Here is a 23,339-nt window from a genome sequence, read left to right as displayed (position 1 = left end):
TGAGCGACACGTGGCCAGGCGTAAAATTACAACGATATACCGAAACGTAGGATACACGGCTGACATTATGTAAGTATAGTCGTAAATGTGTAATAAACGAGAGGGAATGCCGCGTTTTAGTCACATTTTATGGGACAAGAAGTCGCGCGTGGGTGAAGGAAGCAGAGAGAACTCTCTACAATTTTTATGGTATCGAGAATGTACATCTGTTTTGTGGCGTGGCACCGATGTCCGTGATAAACATTCGTGTGTATCTGCTGCCATGGTAATCCGTTATCATTGAGTTCCGTTTTATGATCATCGTCCACCTCGAATACCGTCGAAAAAGCTGAAATCTCAGAGGGACGCTTTTTACGATTCGATGGTACGATTAGATGTAAATAAATCTCGTTAATGAACACTTGAGAAACGTTGTTTGCGTGGGATAATTTTGAAACAGAAACGTCATCTTCCACTGCTGCATTCGTTGGAACGAGACCAACGATGCGTTTAATTCTCGAGATAGCAATACTTTTATCGCAAAGTTAATTCGAATATCGTGGTGTAGGTTTTAAGATTGAACGTTCTAATTGCAAGGTAGAATCTCTCGGAGAAGTTGGTGCTAACGTAAATTCGGCATGGTGCCACTTTATCTTCATCCCGGTGAATCCGATGTGATTAACGATAACATTCGATTTGACGGAAGAAGAAATGTATCGGTGAAGCGGTGCGCGATACGCGAGGAATTTTTATACGTTTCTCTCGATGTCCGTAGGTACCGGATTTTGCCATTAAGCTGGTTTTTGCTCTTATTTATCATCTTCAATTTCACATTCCGGGATATGCAAATGAGACACGGGTCACGCGTTGAAACAAACGCTACACGAAAAGAAATTCTCCGCCGTCTTCTCGTACGCGCTTTTAACGAACACCTACATCGCGATTCGAAACGCCGCTCCGTCGACGATAAATTGCTTTCGCTCTCGGGTCGACTTTGGTTTCGATTAATCGAAACGGCATCGATATTACGATCGAGAAAAGTTGACATCTCGATTTGAAGAGGATCGATGTTTTGCCGCGCCGAGTGTAAAACGGAGCGTCGTTTAGACGTAGCAAAGCGTTAATTGCATATCTTGTATCGCGTCTGCAAATTTCGCGTCGAAGCTATCGCAAACAAACGAGTAAAAGCAACGTGTCGAACAAGAAAGGAAGAAGAGAAACAAAGAGCGAGGAATATATAAGGAATAAAGAAAGACAAGAGAGGAGGATAATAGACGTAGATTATAGCGAGCGGTGCGGTGGGGGATGCAGAGTGTGGAGGAAGGAAAGAAGCGGGGTAGAGCGGTCGTTTGCCTTGGATCGCCTTCGAAGCAGAGCCCGAGCCCAATCCCGAGAGGCCGAGCGCGAACCCAAGCCCGATCCCGATTCCGATCCCGCCTGATTTCCGCCGCGTGCATTCCAACTTGTACGTTCAGTAGGGTTCGGCGAGCCTCGAGTCTAATCGGCAACGTTCGCTCCCGCTCGGCACTGCTGCTCGGCCATGCCGTCGTGCAACTTCGGCTACAGTCGTGTATCAGCGTTCGCGCGGAGTGGATCGCGGATCGCGCCTCGTTCTAAACTCGACGATGGAATGACGGTGTTCTTCTTTCTGTCGTCGTGACGAGACGCTGAAAAAGACGCTTGTCCGCGTACTGACGTTTCGTTTACCTCCGTCTCGATGTCATCGTGAACCCGCTCGTTATCGATCAACAAAGTTACACGTGGTTAAAAGCGGGGTTAGAATTCAGCCGGCGCGTTAACGTGCTGTGCCGTGTAACAGTGGATGTGCTCCGTCTTGTCGGATCGTCAATATCGTTGCTGCATGTGCCTTTTACGAACCACTCGTTCACCGGTTCGAAAATTATTCTGGATAAAGATCGTCCGCTTGGATCGGAGGTTCGCGTAGCAACCGCAAGAGAAGCCGGTGCTGCTCGACGCTGCGTCAACAGGTGGGAATCTGCGAACTTACAGGTATTTATTTGTTTCTATTTTTATTTTCCACCGGTCTCCACCAGCTGTCAGCTCGGTGCCAGCTGGCGTAGGACGCTCCGAATCCTTCGGTATTCCTCGAGTTCGCGAATCGTAAACGTTCGAGGTTACTCCATTGCCGTAGTTGTTTCTTGCGACGAGAACAGTGGCCTGCGTTACGCATTATTCTTGCACCTGGCTGGCCCTCGTTCCACATGTGTGCCGACTTCTCCTTCCTTTCGAAAGCGTCAAACCGAACTCGCCCCACGTGCGAATGAAAATTATACGACCCGTTATATAACGCTAGCGTAATCCTCGCCTCGATCGCTTACTTTTACACAAATTAAATGCGCCGTGTTACGAGACTCTCTAGAATTCCATGGATATTCGTATAGCAGGTGCGTCCTGTCGCTGAAGAATCGTCCTAACGTCGACGCAATGTTTATACGCACGCGTAGAAACGTGTTCCGGTGAATTTTAACGGGTCGCGAGTTTCGTTCGCGCGAACAGGACCAAGATAAAGATCCATACCGGATCGTGTGCGTTCTGTGCAAACACGATTCACCAAGCCGTAGAAATACCAAGAACGAGCTCACAACGGGATATCGTGGCACGAGGTGCGCGCAACCCCGATTGTATGTACTTCGCCATTAACAGCACGCTAAACATTCTCAAGAAAATTTTTCTCACACACGGACCTCGACCATTTTCCGACCGGTACATTATTTCTCCGCGTTTGTTTTCCTTCGAGAAGGAATGCACGCTCCTTGACTATACCTCGTTTCGCCTGTTGTTATTAACGCTTTTAAGGCACTCGGTGAAACGTTCGAAGAATTTACTTTGCTTGTAAACGAGCTAGTTGAAATGGTTAGATAACGTGTGTCGAGGAAAAATATGAAAATTATGAAAAGGTTAACGAACCTATGAGTTATATTGTCTTTTGGAATAAATTTTAATTATTCTTCTTTTTGGAGTCGAAATCGATTTGTCGACTTCAGTGTCGACCTTGACACCGACTCGATATATTGCCTCGAGTGCCTTGACCTTTTGCCGATAAATCCGTGGGTAGCTTCTTCTTCGCGTCGTCGAAGGTCGTCGTTGCTTCCTTCACAATCCTTTCATTGCGATGATTTTTCGAACGAATCGCCCGGAGCAACAAGAACGAACCGACGAATCGAAATAACAGCAAGCTGTTTCGTTTAGAACCGAACCGAACAGAGTTGCCGCTGTTTTTCTTCCGATCCAAGGGTCGAATAATTAAGTCGATTCAATACGGCATTGTGAGCTAATGACAGAAATAGAAAAGGATCGGTCGGTGGGTCTGAATGGCAAATGTCGCGTAGTTCCGTCGACCTTGAAGCCTGTGTTGCTCCATGTCTGAGAACAGAATGCAAAATTGCTACCGCAAGCCCGCAGGTATCGAAGATCGTAAAACTTGCCTACGATTGTGCTCGTTTCCCTCCGTCGTTCCCTTACATGCTCATGAATGAATCATGACCACCTTTAAGAAACACAGAGAGGATCCTCTGCCGTATGAAGAACCTCACGTGCCACCATTGGCCATCGATACAGCTACCTGCACTTGTTAATTACGGTGCTCGGAAGCAACTTCCATGCCGCGTACCTTGCGTTAGGTGGCCGCGGCTTCGACAACCATACTTGTTATAAAATACCATTAATTATTAGCTTGGCAACCGTAGGATACAAGAAAAATCACCACTATCCCTTTTGAAAAAAACTGCTCGTTATCGCATCTTTAGCGTTAATAGATTGACGCGCCAGGTTTAGTTCGATCGAAGTATCGATGCGGGCTGTTGCGGCAATTACGAAAACGGTGAAAAGCAACGAAAGTAGGCTAACGAAACCAATCTCCCCGCCATGGTTTACACAAGCGTTCGGATAAAATCGGAATGTTAAATACTCGTGAAACGCTTCAATTGGCCTTTTGACGAGCGTACGTCGATAATTAGTAATTCAAACACGCGTTTTCACGCGAATCATCTCGTTTACCTCGCGCTGCTTGGTAAATAATTTGTTTGATATTATACGTCCAGGCACGTCGTATCGTACAACGTGTACTATTCATTATGTTGCGCGAATTCTAATTCGTTTGTAAACGCACCATGAAAGGCTGGATGTTTTGTTTATGAAAGAAGAAGCGTGCTAGAATGTAAACAAGACAAGGGCATTCAGTTCGTACTTCCGAATGAAGACCTTATCGTAGAAATGTTTGTGTAACGAGCGAGAGTAGCTTTTTTTTCGGGATATCGGGTTTCAGTCGCTCGAGATTCTTCAATGAAGCGAGCAGAGTCTGGTTTTCTGGGAAATGCTGTCGTACGCCATCATTCAACCAGTGCAAGGACGTTCCCGCGAACCTTTCATTGATACCTTATTTAGACGAATTAAAGTACCATTTCAACACTTTAATGACGGGTGTGACGTATTTGTGACTTTGATACCTAGCGGTGGAATTTCTAAATATTATTGTAATAGCCTTCTACGTACAAATCTATCCTGTTAATTTTCTTTTAATAAAATGTTTAAAGATAACGTAACGTAGTCTGTTAAGAAGAAAGGTGTTCACATGGTGGATAGGTGGAAACGCCATTAGCGTATGCTCGAAAAGAGCACACGTTGCTCAAGAGAGTTGCGCGGGAGGTATTTCTCGTGGATCATGCGAACCCACGGTAGTTTTATTGCGGCAAATACACGCTCCTGGCTCCGTTTTCTAGCACCTTTTCTCGTCGATAACCGCTGAAACGGAGTATCCAGTTTGACTGGAACGCGTTCTAGTTTTCTCGCGAGGTTAGGTTAACGCTATCTGGGTTACTCGCACGAAATTGAGCAATATTTTGAACGTTAGCTTTAAATCGACTCGAACACGTTATACGTGTTATGGGTGATCAAGGGATTCGTGGAGGAGCAAACAATCTGCTCGGTATACGCGTTAGTATCAAACGCAACAGGAGAATTATTATACACGGCATGACGAATGACTGGGTCATTAGTGACTTGCTAATCTAGGAACTACCATACGAGGGCACGAAGTTTTGTGATTCGAACAAAACACGACGGTTAAGAGTTACCACGCACGCTTTACCTCTAAGTAGATCTGCATTTTCTGTGTTACAGTTACGCGGCAAATTGCTTATACACGCTCTTATAGTAATTGGACTTCATTTGCCCTTAGGCCTTTCGAACAGATCTCGTACAAATTGGACCAGCCTGCTCCGAGGCTTGGATTCTATGTTTTAGACGCTCGTAGGAGAATGAACTTTCGTCCTTAATGTTTCTCACGAAAGACGCATCGAGTATAGTAAATGCTACCACGAATTTTGTATCCTGTACATACACCGCTCCCCCCGTTGCCGCGCCAAACTTAATTCGAACGATTTGCAAAGTGAGTTTCCCTCGAGTCGAAAAGTATCGTTTGCGAGGCACGCTTGAAGATTCCACGATGCGAAACCGTTGAATGATGATATCTGTACCGGCGATCTTGCGATTTACCCGGTCGACGACGGTCTAGCCTGCGTATCTCGAAGCATCTTGAGCATTTCTCTGCTCGTTTCTCTATCCGGTCAGCCCTCCTACCGTTTCGCGCGCCTCTCGCCCGGTTGTTGTATGCCAGCTCAGCGGATGTTCGCCGGACGACGAAAACCGGATGTCCTTCGCTTTGAGAAAAAGAGAGATTAAACGAGAAATAATGTAGGATAACGTAGGAAGAGGGTCGAGCAGTGAATACACCCTTGCGAACGAAGGAAAAGAAGCGACTCGAGCAATAACTTTCGCATTAATATTCTTGTTGGCAGGCAATAGCCGTTGAAGTAGCGACTTTTCAGGGTACCAGTACGTATAATCGACGATTGAATCGTAATCTCGACGAAATTGGTGGATAAAGAGGAAAGGAAGTCTCCTTTCGAATAAATTGCTCGTCTCTTTCGGTATTACAGACTCGATCGCGTAGCGAGTCAACAGGATTCATGATAAACGGTTCGATAAATGTTGGGAATGCGTTAATGTTTCACTGCTATTGCCAATTTAAGTGGCAAGACATTCTTTCGTACCTTCGTCGAGACATCGTAACCCACTTAGGGCTTACCAAGCAAACCGGCTAATTTGAAATCGTTCTCCGAACTAAATGGACTGGTATTCGCGATCGATTTGTCTTGCAATTTGAACATAATGTTAATCGATCGGATACACGCGCTATCGGCTTATGTAAATTCACTTGCGCTCGCTCAAATCCCACGGTTTACATATTCGTGGTTATACACAATATTGCTTCTTTGCTCGAGTCAATTGCGACAAATGTTTCTCCTCGTACCATGGACGAGCCTCGAGTAATACGTAGCAGCGCAACTATCCTCTGTTACATTGGTCCACCTTTCTGTCATTCCGTCCACGACAAGCTGAAATATCGATTAAACCCGAACGACACGAGTCAAGTGTCCAAAGAGACAGAGGGAGGGCTAGAAAGGTACACAGACTCGTGCAAATGCAAGGAAGATAACTTATCTCGAACAGAACGCGGACAAAGGAGTTCATTCGTGGTAACAATGGCAAGATTTTTTCCCTCGGCCATGTTAAATATTGTCCTTTCCATAGTCAATATGTTATCTGCTCATTTCCATATGATAGGTCAATGATAACGTTTCAGAACGTTCACTATGGAACCCGAGCAGAGATCGGGTCCGGTTCCTTTCTTCTCGCGTTTGTTTCGCGCTCGAGCAAACCCGACCCTAGTGTATGTCGCTCGGCAGAAAATCAAACTTTATCGAAGCCGATGATCTCGAAAAGTCAGCGCAGTCCTTGAAGTTGAAATAGGGTCATGTGTGGCCTCTTACGAAATACCGATGTCGATCTAACGCAATATCGTCATGTTCTTTCATTCTTTGGATACTCTTCTTTATTTTGTATCGAAACGAACGCGATATTCCGAATATCTCGCACGCCTATTAATTTAATGCACTTCCCAACCCTAATGTGCCGACAAAGAATAAGAAATACGATATTGATATGGAGTAATTTCCAGGCCAGTTCGGTTGTACCATAATACTTAATCGGCTAATAATTCAGCCAGAGATATGGTAAGTTGTGTGTGGAAATTCCAGATAGTCGAGCGTCGAATGATAATAACGCGTCGTGTCTTCATCCATTCTTCGGCATTCTTGAAGCGTGCATCGTTTGCCAGTGAGACGTTCCTAGGACGCGCTAATGTTGTACCGTTAGCGTTGCAACTTTGTTTTCTCGTGTCGTCGAATTTTTCTCAAGTACCGGAGCATCGGGATGCTTGACGGGTGACTGCATCGAACGCGTCGCTTTATTCATCGTCACCCTGTTACACCGCCTCTTGCGTAACGAGAGAATTCTCTCCTTCTCATCGAGATAACGGTCGGCCAGTCTGACGATCGAAAATCATTATTTATTCGCGACGCAGCCCATTATCGAGCGATACCTGTACTTTCTGCTGCTATCAAACGAAATCACGTCAATCGATACGCGATCATTTTAGATGGTAGATTGCAGTTTGTTGCAATTTTTACGTAGCACGCTGGATTATACTCGTTTTCCTCTCGTTTCCCTCGTTTTCCATCGGTTCGTAGTTTCGATAGGTGAGCAACGATGCGTGGATGCCGCTATGTTGATCCCCATGCGCGAATACAATGACATTATTACGCTAATTAATGATTAACGGCTATGCGAGCAGAGAGGATGCAGCTGGACGTTAGCAATAACTGATATTCGCAATCTAACGATAATGCTTGGCCAGCTTATGGTACATGAATTTTTACAAAAGATTCGAAGAATCACAAAAGAGACTTCGTTACATTGGCACGCCCGAGGTTCGTCTCGTTTTATCGGCAAAAGAACGTTGGAATTCGCGAGAAAGCTTGTAGAAATTCATTAGACGAAACGTATGAAACCCGTTCGATGGTTTCTTCGTGAAAATCTTTGTCACGCTCTATCGCACTTCGATGATCGTTTACGCGCGATTGGAATTCGTTGCAGCCATCGAAGCGAGAGGTACGAGTTTGTTCCGATATCAATTTCTTTCGAGCTGACAGCAATTCCGAGATCTTCGATACGATTTTAACAAGAATCGTTACAGAAACATCTAATTTCGCTGTTTTTCCGATATACTTGTCGGATCGCGAGGCTTCTTAAGCCACCAAAGCTAATATTTCAGAGTTTTTGATGCTAGATTTTATCGAGTGAAGAACCGGTTAATGCAGTTCTAATATTAAATGATGCATTTACAATTTAATTGAAATATTAAATGTAATGAGACTGAGTAAGAACTACTATTTGATTCTACAAATTATCCTTTTTAATCTTTATTTTTATAGCGTAGATTAAATTAACGGAATAGTACACGTTTACTTCATTTAAGGAGCGATCGGTAATGTTCTGAAAATCCAAGGATAATATTTCCTGTCTGTATCCCGAGGAATTGTGCAAGCCAAGCTCACTTGCGACAGACAATTCCTTGAATGTCAGGTTAAACGCCGCACGATTGGAATAGCTCGTGTAATAATCTGAGAACACCACGGGATAAGAAATCCGCGACAAATTTAACTGCTTTGTTAGCCGGTTTATTGCAACGCCATCAGGATACCACTTCTCTTAGGTTAGCTGTTCTCGAATTAAAAACCGCAATTTTCACGTTTGATTTTCATGCAAAAAGTCTATCTCGTTAACCGCAATTCACTCGTTTTTTTGATTCAATTGTTACGTTATCTAGAAAGTTTATAAGCGCGCTTAACGAATCGTTATCCGGTTATTAACATTTCTTCCTAATTATTTTCTTCGAAAGTTACCAGTTCACGTCCGATGTTCGATCCCAATTAAACTAGACACGAGTTAGCCCTGTCTCGAATCCACAATAACGGATTAGGACAGACCAGCGAAGGACGGCACTAATTTTCGGTCACGCTTGTTTGCGTTAGATCTCGTCCCTCATTGTGCTGGTTATAAAAGAAAGCGTACGACGATGCCGGCTTAGCCGAATTTTCTATGGGCCGGGAAGTGACGAAACGTCTATGAGAAATGTTTCAATGAATCACGAGGTCCGGGTACCTAGGTAGGACACGCATTGTTGCAACCTCGCAGGTACATACTCGGACCGATTGTTGACTTAGGACTCGAGGCAGTGTAAATAAAAGCAGTGGTAAAATCGAGAGCCGGTTGCTCTCTCCTCTCTTGTGCGTGATTTCGATACGAGGCTCGGTCGTTACAGCGAGTTTGCACGGTTCAAAACGGGATTTATCGTTGCAATAATTCGCGACGTTTACGAGGAGGCGGTTGTCGATACTTTTTCGTGCGTGAACCAGGCCACATCGATGGAAATCACACGATATACATACCGTGTACACCGTGAATCTTACAGAAGAGCGAGGAATATTCGAACAGTGCGAAAGAGAGGGGAAGAACGACCGGAAAGGAAGAGAATCCAGCGGTCGCTACAAATTTGGCAATCGAACGTGTCGCGATTGCTAAAGAGTCTCGGACAGTTGCGCGAAGATTTCTAGAACGATGACGAGGCTCTCTGTGCTTTTCCTCCTTTGCTTATACAGGCTCTTGTTAACAATATTAGTTTCCATTGTCTTATAACACGTACAATAATATTTCTATCCAACGTCACGGTATAATCAAGATCGACGCGAGGCCGCGATTATTCCATGGTTTTTGTAAGCATCAGCCTCCTGTTGTCAACAGAAACGCGTGCAAGTAGAGCAAATTCCACAGAGTGTTGATGTCGGCCTCGAACAGATTCGCTCGCGATCTCATTATTTCAGCGGTGTTACTTAACGGTTCGCTTAGAAGCGTGCTCGTCCCAAGTTGACACAATCGGGTCGTCTAGCCGAGGAACGATTCCCGGATATCACGTGTTCGAAGACGAGATATCGCGAGCGTGTCCTGCTCGTCGCGACTCGCCATTTTTTCGCCTTCGCGTGAAATGGTATCGCGCCGTCAGGTCGCGTTACGCGAGCAAAACACGCTCGAGCTGGTCGATACGCGAGACGAGAAACGCTTTATCCGAGTTCGCGGTACACGCATCGTGCTCCGGAGACCCCGACCGCGGAGATACGACTGCATTCCTCGCTGCATACGTATGCAACCAGGCGAGAGAGGCGAACCGACGCGATGCGACTTTTCGGTTTTATTTTACGCCGTCGTAAACGGGAAATTCGTATAGACGCGGACGGATGTAATGGGCCAAGTTGCCGGATACATTTAGAAATACGACCACCTGGATCGTTCTTCCCGTAATATTTTACGTGTTCTCATCGAGTATGCCGAAGCTATAGAGAGCTTTCCGTACGTCAACTGGACGCGTTCGAGCGGCTCGCTGATGGTACCGATTGAAAGTCGATCAGCCTGTTTCGAGCCAGTTTCGAACTTTTTTCTCTTGTTTCAAGCGATAAATTAGCTGCGCGGATACTGGTAGACGGAGTCTTTCAATTGGCTTTGAATTAGCTACTTGAATACTGGTAGACGAAGTCTTTAAATTGTACAGTCGCAGTCGAAACTGAACGCGTAACTTTCAGTCCTGGTATTTGTTGTACTTTTAATAATACGCTGCGTTAAAAACAGGAAAAAAAGGATGGTGATCGATGTCCATAGCGGTTTTAATTAGCAAATGGATCGCGCGGTGGTGGTCCGTCACTCATTGTCAGTTGTGTTATGCAAATGATCGCAAACGTTCGAATTAATGTCTCATTGTGCAGCGATAAATTTCGCCGTTGCTTTGAAGTTTCCAGTTCATATCGTAATCGATGTAATACGCTCCCCCGTGCGGCTTCGAGCCGATCTGTCTCTCCGGAGAGTAGTGTGCTCTCGATCGGCGATCGGCGAGCGGTGAGTGGTAAAATCGAGCCGGTGTGTCGTTAACGCGGTTAGAACCATTTAGCACTGTCATGCCGGTGGCTCGAGAGTAGTACCTTATTCCTATTCGCCTGTACGACGCTCAATCGTAACTTTCTCCCGATCGCGATTTACCCTCGATCAACCGCACTCCTTACGCATGTGTGTGCGCTACCGCCAGCGTATACATATATACTTACTTACTTCGTTTATACCAAGACTCCGACATTTGGAATGCTAATGTCGATTAGCGGAATCGATAAGCATCGAGGGCCTCGTGCGGCGGGGGTACGACTTCTATGCCTCTCGAGTACCCACGCACTTGATTGCAGACCTGTTGAGTTATTCGAATAAAATCATTCTGAAATGGTTACTCGGATGATAAATCGGCCGGTTCGATTGGAAAATATCATTTGATTCTTGTTAATCATCCCGAGTGTTTCGTTATTTCATTCTCAATGGAAGGTTAATCTTCGAACGTTTCACAAAATCCTGTCATCAATTTTCGCACGTATAGTATCTGCTAAAATTATCCGATCTTTCGAAAGGAGCCGACGAAAATATAATAACTAACTCGCGGCAACTGAGAATAGACGTACGACCGCGGAGGGTTAATATTGTACAACACCTACACGTTACGTGTGTTAATGGGATTTACGTTTCCCGCCTTTGGTGTCATAACACTGGAGGGCCTTGACGCCGAGCCAGCCACGAAATTAATTTGTAACCGGAAAACGTAGGCACGTTTGATACCTGGGCCCCGAGGGTTCTACACAAACGTGCACATACAAACATAGTTTTGTAATGTTGTAATAATACGAGAGGGAGTGCGATTCTAATCCACTCTTTATGCCAGCCCGTAACTAATATATTGCGTCCCGATCTGATATAATGGGGCATTGTTCTAGAGAGGGTAACATTTATTCGGAACCTTCGGGCGTCTCGTTAGAGAACTAATTGAAACGATCATTTTTTTTCTTTTTTATTTTGTTTCTCCATCGACCAGCACCGTTTGTCCGAACTGCTCTGATTGATCGTATTATTACCACGCGAGACAGTTTATTAGGGAGGCAGCGTTGCGATACGAATCGATAAGTGGGAAAATTAGTGAGCAGGCTCGAGTTAAAACTGGTTATCAAGGTCTTTCTCGTATGTCATTTCTTAATGCACCCCAGAGGCGCACAGGGTTGTAATCGTATTTTAGCATTATGCGAAAACTCGAACGTCCTTGATGTTATTTCGAATGTAACAGTTGAATCCGTTGTTGTTGCTCCGGGTAGAGAAAATCGAAAGGAAAGAAAAGGGATACGCTCGGTGAACGTTGTCGTAAAATTGTAAGCAACGCGGTGGACAGTTATTACGGGCTGTTCGCTTTCTGATGATACTCTTTCTGCTGCACAAAGGAATACCTTGAAATTCTCTTTCATTTCGCGCTTGTATTTCTCATTGCCGGTACGGAAAAGGAGAAAGGTTTTTTAATAGTTGACGATTTCAAGAAGAAAACGACAGAATAATCTTATCCCTGGCAACAAAGTTCAAGGAACCTTTCGGCGACTCTCGTACGTATGCAGCTGCAAATGTTCACAGCAACGGGAACCGATGCTCGATCGCAGGAAGACACGCGCGTATCGCGTTAGAATGCTCGCGTGTAGTCGAGGCTTACGGATGTGCAAACGCGCGAGTATACTCGCGGGTAACACGTCGATGGAACGGAACTATCGGACAGGTTACCGGGTTATACGGATGAAAACGCTGGTGTAAGTACGCTTACGCGTGTTTACGCGGACGCGAGATTACGCCGGGCTCCGCTCGTAAACGCAATCGTTTCCTGCACACCTTTTATCCCTCCTGCTTCTTCTCTTCTCTGCTACTTATGTAGCGATAAATCGCCATAAAAGATCCTTACTCGGCGGTAGGATCGAGCGAGATGCATCGTTGGCGTCGTCGAGCGGTCAAGGAAACGAGAACACATCGGGCCGCCACGGAAAATACGGTGTTGCGGTGTGGTAACGTGAGAAATGCTCGCGAGATAGTTCCCCTCGTTGATCGTGCATCACCGTTTTGTGGCCACTGATCATTTCGCGCTTCTTCCGCGACCCGTCGCTACACGGCCGGAAAGATTTTGCACCGTTAGCGAGTCTTATCGGACGGCTAGTGTGTTATTGCGTCGATATTTCACGCCGGCTTGGACACGCCAATAGAGGGAAATATCGAGGAATTTGTGGTTGGAAATGAGCCACGATGCTGGTTGCCTGTCGATGGGAAACTCGATGCTACGGGCGTGCAGTTGTTTGAAGGTTCAATGACTCGCGTGTTTATTCATACGCTTCGATTCTTAAGAAGCTCTCTCGTTTGCGAGCGAAAAAAAAGAAAGAGATAACTTCGATAAGTACTCTAGATGATGTACGTGTCCGAAGGTCTTCCGTTGTCATCGCCACAATTAAATTGCTCGTCTTAATCTAGATCTCATCAAGGTTGCGTTAAATCAAGAGTGACACAGGTTTAGTGTTATCGACCGGTCAGGCTTGAAAGAATACATTCATCCGATTCTTTGTATCTGCTTCTTCTACCTTTTGCTTCTGTCGATCGTTTTCATCGAACACAGTGTACCGTGCCATCTACACATCACTGATTCTTAACGAAATCTTTCGAATATCTCCGATTAAATGATGGATATCGTTCGAAATTCGAAACGCCTAGCTTCGATCTCGCGAAGAGAACTTGTTCGTTATAAAGGAACAAATTCTTATCGCATTCCAGAGACGTTACTAATGTTGTACTATCTTAGTTAGACAAAACGTCGTCGCGTGTTATCAGCTTCCGAACGCATCGACCTCGGGTCGGTTCATATCGCGTCGCTTTATCACACGACGAATAGAGTCGCGTAACAGCGAGACTAATCTATGATCAATGATAAAAATTTTAAATGGAAATCTTTGGCTCGTCTTGTTGCTGACAGTGACCTCGTTGTTTGGATCGGACGAGGGTAGACGCGTGTCGAGTATCGATGGCAAATAAAACACATGGTCGGTCGACGCATTCCTGCAACTAGTACGGTATCAGCGCACTTGCAACCCCCTTAGACGGGGGACCGGTCGAACGAAGCCATGCAGAACACCGTTCACCACTCTTTGGATCTAGTTAGCGAGTCTTTGGAGGGGCTTAGCCGTTCTGGAACGCGACAAGCTCGGCCCGCGAAAAGGGCGCGACACCTAACCCAATCCCGTAGCCATAATAGAGGCACGATGAATAAATTACGCGACTCGATCACAGACGGGCGGTGTGCGTATTTTTTTTTAATTTTTAAAATTTTTTCTTTTTTTCAATCGTTGCCACGGCAATCCGAGCGTGCACGAGACACGCGCTCTCGAGCCAGCGCGGAATAAATTATACGCGTTAAAACCTGTATCGTGTCGTAATGGTCGGTCGAGCGCCGCTAAAATTATCCCTCTCTCGATCTTTGCAAAAACAAATGTTTCTTGCCGATCGACTGCCGAGTATCGGCTGCCGTCTCGACCGATCGGTGCTTGCCTGACGTCATCCCGCGGGAAGATATATTCGCGTCGATCGTTTACGTTCGATTAATAGTCGGCTGTGTTGCGAGTTCACGGACACCCACGTTGAATTCGATAACACGTTTCCCTCGACATATATGTATATATATAACAACCCTTTCCATTCATTGATGAAGGAAGAAAGGAAGAAAGGGAGAAGGTGGAAAGATGGTGGTCGATCGTGGCGGATCGGAAATTCGATTTTTCTTGAAATTAGCCGATGTCCCCCGGATGGCAGGTAGCCAAGGATCCGGATGGACGGCCGGACGCGCTTTGAAAGTTGCGAATCTGGTTTTTCTTCTCTCGCAGCAGGACGTATTAGCAGCCGTCAGCAATTACGTGAGTCCTCGTAACGTCGACCGGTGCGAAAGCCTCGTCTTGTCGAGAGTAAATCGGCAACGGGTCAATGTCCCCCTGCTACGTTCGTAAACTCGTGACGAAAAAAAACGACGATACCGGTGTGCTTAAGATAAAGGTGCGAATGTGACATTAACACTACGAGCACGCTTGCTCCATCCCGTCGCGGCCGTACCGGCTCACGTTCGACAGGGATTTAAATTAATGCAAATTGCCCCAAGATCCACGCTTTTCGACGAATCTGACTCATAATTGAAGGATTAAATCTGCTTCTTCGCACCTTCTGTACCGTGGAATTTCTTCCGTGTACATACACAGGACACGGAACACGTTTCTGTTCAATCTTTCTCTCTCTTCGAGAAGTTCCGTTAATCTTTTCCAACGTTTGTTTGCTTCGTATTTGAACTGTTTAGAATCTACGCAGAAATCGCTGCGATCCTCGCAAATGTGCGAACAAATGGGCTACTTTCGTAACAATATCTCGATTCCTAAAGAACCAACAACCATCGAACCTGTTCTATATCATGTCCATGTCGCTTAGAAAATGGTTTCGAAGACAGCTGTTCATGCAAATCGTATGCAGACAGAAGGGACACGAGTTTCTCGACGATCCTCGTATCAGCGTATCATCGTCATTTGTACACGCTCGTCGCTGCTCCTCCGGCACAATCGGTGTTCGTACCGTTATTTAACATTATACGGAACGATCCTGAAAGCGTCTCGAAGCGACGATACATCGAGCAGAATCACCGGCAGCTACGAACGCTTGTCAGAAGGCTACGGTAGTATGTGTATCGGTCCTATCCATCTGGATTGTAGAACACGAGCTTCTCGTGTCGCTTCTCGCCCCGTTTAGTTCGGGCCACACGCTCGAAACGCTGAAGGATCGATTATTGGTCCCCTTGGGTCACGAGTTGGATCGATCTCACGATGTCACCCCCGTTTCTCGGCCGACACACGCTTACAGCTGACGACTGTGTGACACAGTGGCGTAAATAAATATGGCAGCAAGGAATGCGCCGTTGAAGCAGCACGGTTCCGGTACGATGAACCGCTGGACTTCGCGGATAACCTTTTTCGAATAACGATGTCACGTTGCGACGTTCTCCCGCTGGGAGATCCTTCGGTTCGACATGGTGACCCAGCCATCCCTTGATTTTTGTAACTTTTTAATCGTTTCGAATTTAAGGTATTTCGAGAAAAATCGTAGAAGGTTTGAGTTCCTTGTGGTCTCACTGTTTACCTTACGGCCGAAACAAGCTTTTAGCAAATTGGTGTTTAAAACGACCACTAATTGATGTCAAAGTCGGAACTTGAGCGAGGAAGAAGCATTAATTCTTTAATGGGTTAGTGACATTTCAAGATTGCCTTGATTCCAAGCACCTTAGGTTCTTTTTTTCTAAGAACGAAAAGGCGTTGCGATCGTTAGACGATTACGTAAGAATCGCGAATACGAATGAAACAGCTTCCAAGGCCGAGAACAGGAGAAACACGATCGTTAAACCTTCGAAGGTGGTATTTTGTGTGGCAGCCCGTTCAGCTGGCCTCTGATCCTGCGGTGCTTCGAACGAAAGTTAATACGCGACCAAGCTCTCGGCTATCGTCGTGAGAATGCTCGATGAATGAGCGCATTCAATTTTCATTCTTGCACGAACTCTTCCGGTCAGAAATTCTTCTGATTCCTTCAAACGTCATGAATCATGGTGCCGAAAGAAATAACTGTAAGAAATGCAAGAAGCATAGACCGGTTCATTCGATTTCTCACGATTTCTTGCCAATCTCTGCCCATTAACGAATCGATAATTTTCGAAACGAACAAGAGCGGCTCCCTTTTGACGAATTCTTTCGGCCGAATTTCTCAGCTATTCGTGACTCGCAAGAAACCCACCGGTTTTCGTTAGCCCGCCTTTTTGGTTGAATTGATTAACGATCGATAAATCGACCACTTCTCGTTGGCTCGCGGTTTCGCGAACGATGCTTCGCTCGTAGCGCCGACCAAGAGCACATTTTTCCACGTACCGACGAGGACGATAAATTCGCCGAGCAAAGGAGGATCTCTAATCTTGCGACAGAGTTATCTCATCGCTGACGACGACGCGGTGCTTTTGGTCATCGCTGCAATTCTTGCTTCCCCTCCTTTCCGAGCCTCGTTAGGAATTTCGCAAAGCTGATAATCTCGCGTACCGTGTTTCAAGTTTCTTCGCGAAGAGAGGGAAAGGTTTCTCGTTAAGATGGAGATCGCGTGCGTATTATTGAAAAGAGAAAGCAGAAGGTCAGAAATGCGCGTTTACACCGTGTAACATTCATAGACTCATTTGTGGGCTTTAAAGTAGTTAATTGGTCAGCTTATTTCAGACCGAGGTGCCGATGATTTATACGTAATACGTGCACAGAAGACGAGATATGAGATTTGCTCAATCGTATGAAAGACGCGAGGTGAGCGCCCGAGGCGCAGCTGACTTCGAAAGACAATCATCATTAGATGACTTTGTTTGGCTGCGACGCGTTTTTAACGAAAATTGCATCGTAATTGGAGAAACGGAGGGACTGGCAGCGGCGGACGGTCGATTATCAAGTGTTCATTTCGCGTGCCCGTAATCGCACGCGAACCGTGTTCCGTTCATTGAAATACGACGGACAAACGTTGTACGCGTTCCGAACGATTACTATAAATTGTACATCGTCCAGCGAAGACAATGCTCCACGACGAAACAGTCAGGACACGTGATCGCGCAGGCACAACCGGACAATTCGATGCGATCGAAGCTTAATAATGCTTCTACAGGGTGGCCTGTTACACAGACTTTATTACAACGCGAGAAAAAAGCCACGGATTATTCCCATGATTATAGCGTTTTAAATGAAACACGTCATTATAATTCATAAATTACTGCGTTCCTTAAAAGGCGAACGCTATTTCTCATGATCCTTGATCGAAATCGAAGACTGATAAACGAACAAAGAAGACATTTCGATGGAGATTGTTGTTCATTTTTCTTTTTCTCTCTCTTTAAACAAATAAAAGATTATTAAATTTCTGAGTTCGTTAGACGTTACTTTTGAAGTTCGTCATTTGATTTGTAATAAGCTGATTGAAGTATGAACCATGGCTTCAAGTTTCTCGCCACGCGTGAAGAGTTTGTATGAAACACCCTAAGCATCGTTGAAACAGGTACGCAACGAGACACGTGTCCGCGTAGGTACTTTGTGCAAATGGTAAGCCGTGCATAGCAACCAGTTTCGCTGTATCGAGTGGTTTCGTCAAGCATTTAGCAGCGGAGCGAGTGGCGGCTTGTCCAATCTTCGATTCGAAGTCAAGACAATGACCTCGTGTTCAATTTAAATCGAAATCAAAACGACGTCGGATTCCTTGCTACGTAAATTCAGATTGCGAAAGGGTAATCGGTGCAGCGCAAGGGTTTCCTTTCATCTTGAACGATCGACGTGTACCACGTGTACAAGTTGGCATTAAGTGGAACGATTTGTAAAATCATTCTCAGAATAATTTACCTTCCGAGCTAAGAACAAAACGACGGACCAGTTCCACATAATCGCAGACCCGGGAGGTTAAACGTTCGCGTTACATATATCTTTGCAAACGTTCTAAACAATATCGCTGACTTTCATTCACACAGCAAAATCATTGGTCAAAGTTTCACAAAACAAAACATCTAACAATAAGAATCATTCGCGTTCCTTCTTCCACCGATGATGTTTCGACGACTTGTCGCAAACGTAGGAAATTTTTCACCGAGCAATCCCGACAAGTAATTTACTTTCACGAGCGATTATTATGTAACCGACGAGGAGGTCGGGTCGCGACGACCCTTGAACCTTTTCGTAGCCTGTGAGGCAGCGTCTACGAAGGACGTCGAGGCTCGACGAACGCCGCGCCGGATCGACCACGATGAATTTACCACGATGCGTGGGCGATCCTCCAGAGATCCTCTTCATATATGGAGAGAGGAGAGTCGGGAGGGCACGATGCGCCATTTATTTACGACTGTGTGCATGTACACGCGAGCGAGTAAGTCTCGGACCTGGTATCGCGCGTCGATCATTACCGCGAACCTCGCGAGCCTGTACGCGTTTCGACCCACGGATTTCGAGTCAATGCAACAGAGAGCAGAAATCTATTCCGAATTATTTACAGCTATTAATTAAACCGCGGACGAGTAATTGACATCAATTCAAGTGTTTCATACCGTCATTAGAATCGAGCAATCCGCGTCTTATGTCGGAAATATGCGTCGGCGTTGCGAAGGTGTTTCCAAGAATGCTCTTATTAATCACTACTATTATTATGCTATTGTAACAGCGAACAGATGATACAATCCCTCGAAAGAAGTTGGATTTTACAACCGTTTGCAAGATGCAATATAAGAAGAGACGGGATGGAACGATTTAAACGATGAAGTCACTGGAGACTGAAAAGAAGTTCAGAATGCAAATAAGGAATATATTGACGGTTCAAGGTTTCGGTTTCGTGAATTTATGGTTTGAATGTTCAAACAGGTTCAGTCAGACTATTTGCTTCTAAAATGAAAGGCATACGAGTTGGCGCAGTTTATGAAAACACGAGTGATCTGCGATTTAACATTTTTATTCAAAGTTCCGGGTAGACAGCAAAGAATGATAAGTGATTCAGGTCAATAATAAGTGACCCCTTTGATCGTCGATGTTTTCAATAACCAGATTAAGAGCAAAACGAAATAATCCGTACGTGAAAAAGGAAGGAGCGAAGTTTCGGTGCGTGAAAAGGGATCAATCAGGGAAGAATTCGTGTGGCTGAACGTTCGTTCATTATGCATGGTCTTCGATACGGGATTATTTTTAGTGAACGCGTGGGCATAAATGAGCGCATAAAAATGCACATACCTGGCAGCTCGTTCGCCTGCCTTCGGATCGGTGAGAAAGATCGTGGAAGAGGGACGGAGAATAGGCAAGAAACGGGATGAAAAGAGAAGTGAACGAAGGGAACAAAGTATGTACAGGCTTGCGGGTATCGAGTATAAGAGCTGGCCGACACGTTGGCGCCACCGAAGTATTTTATGCATGCCAGATGAGAGTACTCGTCTCGGATCTGACACTGAACTCGCTTCACGACCCACGCTAGTGCGATCCACTCGCTTTCCAGTCGAACACCAACACCGAATCGAACAGGGTCGACTCTGTTTTGGCGTTCTCCTGGGTTACGTAAGCGTTTCGACGAGAATTACAGAGTTGCTCAGCTCTTGTAAGGGAAAGGCACGATTTAGGAAGGAGGCACGATCAATCGAATAAATGGTTTCGAAGTTAGTCGATTGTAAGGCTTGTGACCGGCACCGAGATCACTTCGACGAGAAGCCTTACCTTCCTGCGTCCTCGCGACGCTAAATTGCCACGAAATGGGTTAAAACGTGTTGAAGAGTAAACGGATTATAGCAGGCGGATAACAAACGGGTGCTAGAATGAGCATGTTGCGGTAAGCCGTCGTTCCGACCATTCTAATCTAGATCATCGAGAATCCTTCGACGAATATTCGTGTCACTAAAAGCGACCACCTCGCCGTCTGCATATCTAAGTCTTCACTCTCGATCTCACAGCCGGGACGTATAATTAGCATTCTAATCTCGCGAAACGAACGACCGTTCGCGTCTTACAACGCAATTACACCGATGTATCATCCATTCGATAGTGTGTCTGTTCGACACGAGTTCCCAATGATGACTCAAAACTGACCTAACGCGACCGATTCGAAATCCAAGATTCTGAGTCACGTAGCTCGATCTTTTATAAATTGAATCCAAGACGAGAAAGGGTCGCTCTGGCCCGGTTCTATGGCCTTACGAACCGAAGCTTCCGGTTCATTGGGATGCTTGCGTGCTGAATCATTTGCCGCTCTTCGAGCCCGGTGATTTAAGATGGTAGGAGTGTTTTAGTCATCCTCCGATCCCCCGTGCTGACCTTGCAGCTGCATTTATTGTCCCGATCAACAGACGCATACCGCGTGTTCCGCGTCGCGCGGAACCTTCATTGTTCTCACGAGGATGCGCGCTTTTCACGATGTCACGAACGCGTTTACCGTGCACCGCTACCGCCGTTGAATGTCAACGACAGAGCAACGTCACGTCCTAGTCGTCAACCTATCGATGGCCGTTTTATCGCCCGTAATTCATACGTACGTTTGTTTATACCGCCCTCGTGTCTTCGTTTTTCCAACACATATTTTCATCGAACTCTTATTGCGCCAAGTGCAAAATACAAAGATCAATTGAACGTGATTTTTATTATTTCAAAGAGTTGCTACTACAGAAGATCTAAAAGGGAACACTAAAAACTCGTCGCTTTCCTTGGAAACAAAGAAACTTTCTCTCTACATTTTCGGCTTACTTTTACACAAAGAATAACCTCCTTTTCATTTGTACCACGATTTCTACTGTACCCTTTATAAAGTTTATGTCATCATACAGGATCCAAAATTTCGTATGCAATCACCTAACGTGCAACTTTTTATCGAAACTGCAACATTTTCGTCCACGAGGGCGCATTAAATATACATTACGAGAAAATTTGCATGTACAGAGATTCTTGTCAGGTGTGCAACACGTATAATTTCACCAAATTTGCCTGGCCAGTTTGGCACGCTAGTTTTTCGACGTTCCTCGAGTATCGGCGAAGCGCAACATTTACACCGCGTCTCCTTCCATGCGAGTCCACGATCAGACATTTCGCGAACGCGCTTTGTCATTACCGAACGGTCGCTTGATTAAGCTCGTCGTGTCGTGTGTGCAAGAATATGCAATAATAATTGTCCCTGTAGAAAATGCGTGCTGGCAATTATTACGCAACAAAGTCAAAATGATTCACGCTCTTACGAGGATTGATTGCAAGTGCGTTCGTCGTACGTTCACGCTTAGGTTGACAGCTCCTCGATAAGCATCGAGATCTCACGGTCAGAGCAGAGACGAGTAGAAGCTGATGTGATACAACTGGTCGAGGAGGTGGCGAAGGTCGTTTCTTGACATTCTTGGCCGCGTCCTCGAGGAGCAACCTAGTCTCGCCACCGTTCGAGTTCGTTGATCCAGGTTCGAAGAAGCGTTACAGTTTCTTTTTATTTCCTTCGAGTGACGCTATTGTAACGCTCGCACGAAGGCCGAGTCATGTAAAAAGCGTCATGCTTCTTCTCGGAATCGGAAATTATTTTACCACCTTAACTTTCCTCTTCGCCGCCTTTTTGCCCTGTTTCGTTTCGTTTCGAACGGCCAGGATCGTTACCGATCGCGTGAAAGAGTTTGATCTCATTCCTGGTCGTTCGTGTGCCTCGTTTTATATCCTCTTTCCAGCGGGATGGATCGCGTTCGTGCTTTGATTGGATGAAGTAATTGACGCACGCGTGTTTATGGCATCTTTTATGGCGCGAAACGGTTTTTCTTTCTTTTCCTCTTCGAGTCGAGACTGTCTTACTAAGATGCATCCGTGATATTTTCGTAAAATTTACTTGTATACTTTTTTGCACAGAATGTTCCAATTAATATGGTATCCAATTTAAAAAGCAAACTTAATATTCATATGGGCATGCTGATCCCATATAATAATAATAATAATAATAATAATAATATTTTAACATCCTTTGTTCTAGCACTCTCTTGTGAAACAGACTGTACGTATGAATAGAATGGTAATCATAACATAAACGGGCTCCATTTGATAGCCTTAAAATTCTCGATGGAATGGAGATTAACCTCGATTATTCTATTTCTGTTTCAGGTATGTTGAGAGCTCGTTCCGGACGGCTATGCGTTTAGATTAACAGGTTGATCGAGCAGGTAACGTAGCATGGATGCGTAAACTACCTCCATATCCATGGAAATAGAAAAAAGTAGATAGATAATTAAAAGTTTCCCGGTAGAAACAATCGATTATCCTTATCGAGATCACTCCGATCGGTCGGGCACAGCTATTAATAGTTGTCTATTGGAATTGGAATGCGATTCAGGACTTTCACTGTCACCTCCTCGCGTGAAACCCGCAGACACGCGAGCGAGCAGTGGTCTCTCCACGCACGATCGCAGCCACCGCTGACTCCTTTCTTTTTCTCTCGTTCATCGTTTGCTTCAACTTCCCATCGATTTAGTTTTTCCCTTTTCTATCGACGTTCCAGAAGCCAGCAGCAGCATCGCGTTTTACGCTTTCGTGCGAATGCATGCAGATTCGAGTTGCATTTAATCGAGCCGGTCGAAACGTAATTATTGTCAGTTCGTTGCCTCTCCGCTCGTTCCGCGGTTATGAATAATGCAATTAATGGAAATGGAATTTATGCGATGAAGAAATGCCGTTCGATTCGTATCTGAATTCCGTCGGTGCGATTCTTGCCGAGAAGCTTCGTGAGAACGAGAAAATCGCGATTTTATGCCTCTTTTCCGATTGCTCTTTACTACCGATCAATTCTTTTCGACTTTAGGTAGTGACAAATGCAACGATACCAACAGAATTTCTCACGTAGCTTTTGTTTCTATTACCATTCGATATAGTGTCGTTTCCTTTTGTAAATTAGTTAGAGTCATTAGCGAGGAAGAACTTGCTAACGTGAGAAAC

The 23,339-nt window shown here is 45.3% G+C and overlaps 1 protein-coding gene across 2 annotated transcripts in view; it reads left to right on the top strand.

The window, feature by feature from the left end:
- The window catches only part of LOC114879076, a 139,969-nt gene that overhangs the window by 29,069 nt on the left and 87,561 nt on the right, over positions 1–23,339 (top strand). Inside the window, exon 1 of one of the 2 annotated variants that reach the window (XM_029193600.2) lies at positions 1,557–1,989. The exons of the other annotated variant lie outside the window; for it this stretch is intronic. The gene's annotated coding sequence lies outside the window, so the exon portion shown is untranslated. Of the gene's footprint in view, positions 1–1,556; positions 1,990–23,339 lie in introns of those variants that run through there. 2 annotated transcript variants of the gene reach the window in all.

This window comes from Osmia bicornis, chromosome 5 (assembly GCF_907164935.1).
Source record: "Osmia bicornis bicornis chromosome 5, iOsmBic2.1, whole genome shotgun sequence".
NCBI lineage: Eukaryota > Metazoa > Arthropoda > Insecta > Hymenoptera > Megachilidae > Osmia > Osmia bicornis.
Note: the sequence above shows the minus strand (reverse complement) of the source record. Positions and strands in the feature narration are given on the sequence as shown.